Below are 1,274 nucleotides of genomic sequence, written 5' to 3'. Positions count from 1 at the left end.
CCCGTGGCTGCAGACCCCCCCCAGCTGCAGACTGTGCAGACAGTCTCAGATTTATGTGTGCGGTTGATAACAGTTCGGTGAGGCCGTCTGAGGAGAAGCAGCGTCTGCTCGGCTGGACTAATGACACCACAAATCCCGGCGAGCAGGAACGGCGTGTATCCCATTATCAGGATTTATGAGGGGGGGGGCACCTGCCGGCTTCACAGAAACACATAAATTCCATGTTTGTTTGTGGGAGTTTGGATGTGTGTGTGCTCACTTTCCTGTCTAGCGGGGACCTACCTTCCTGCTAAATATTCAGTCAACAATGAAAAACAAAGTTTTGATGCTTTAAATGTTGTATAGTTTCTATTAAAGCTCCACAAACTGATCCAGTTCTCTGTGAATCCATGAAAATGAAACTTTTGTTCTGTTAAATCTGAAAAAGTGAAGAAATCTCCTTCATGGATCAACCGACCTCTGACCTCTGAAAATAAACCCTGGATGTACAGGGGCGGAGCCTATGAACTGACCACACCCACTCTGTGACGGACCTTCATCTTGCAGCTGGGCTGGATCCTACAAGGATCCTTATTGGATCCCTATGAGGATCCTGAGGGATTCTTACAGGGATCCTACCCATGACGGATCATGATAATGATCCATCAGGATCGTTATGAGATCCTATAAGGATAATAGGTAGGATCCTATATGATTAATGATTGTGGGGATAATGATCATATCGCCATAATCATTAAAGGATCCCTTTAGAATACTCATGATCTTAAAAGGATAATGGGTAGGATCCTATAAGGATCCTTCAACAGAACTCTAAAGGATCCATCAGGACCGTCACAGATCCTTTTCTGGCTAAAATCTTCTTTCCAAACTAGATCTTCACTAAAAGCTGGAGCATTATTTCCCATGATTCCTTTAGGCACAAATGAACTTCTTCATGAACGCCTGAGGTCTGACCTGGACCAGAACCCGCAGGACCGGCGCCTCCTCCGGCGCCTCCTACGGCGCCTCCTCTGGCTCCAGAGGAGTCGTGTTCATGGAGAACCTCCAGATGAAATCCTCTCCTCATCAGGAACCGGTTCAGCGTTCAAGGCTGCTGCAGCTATAAATCTGTCCTGGGGGGCCGCTGGAGGAGGGTAGGACTCTGAGAGTCTCCCTTTCTGAGGAGGAACCGTGAACGTACAGGAAGAGGAGGACCGGAACTTCCTGTTCTGATTTAAGTCCTGAAGTGCATAACCCAAGACCCAGTTCTGAAGAACTTCAAGCTTCCATGATTA

Source organism: Oryzias melastigma, linkage group LG15, assembly GCF_002922805.2.
Source record: "Oryzias melastigma strain HK-1 linkage group LG15, ASM292280v2, whole genome shotgun sequence".
Taxonomy (NCBI): domain Eukaryota; kingdom Metazoa; phylum Chordata; class Actinopteri; order Beloniformes; family Adrianichthyidae; genus Oryzias; species Oryzias melastigma.
Note: the sequence above shows the minus strand (reverse complement) of the source record.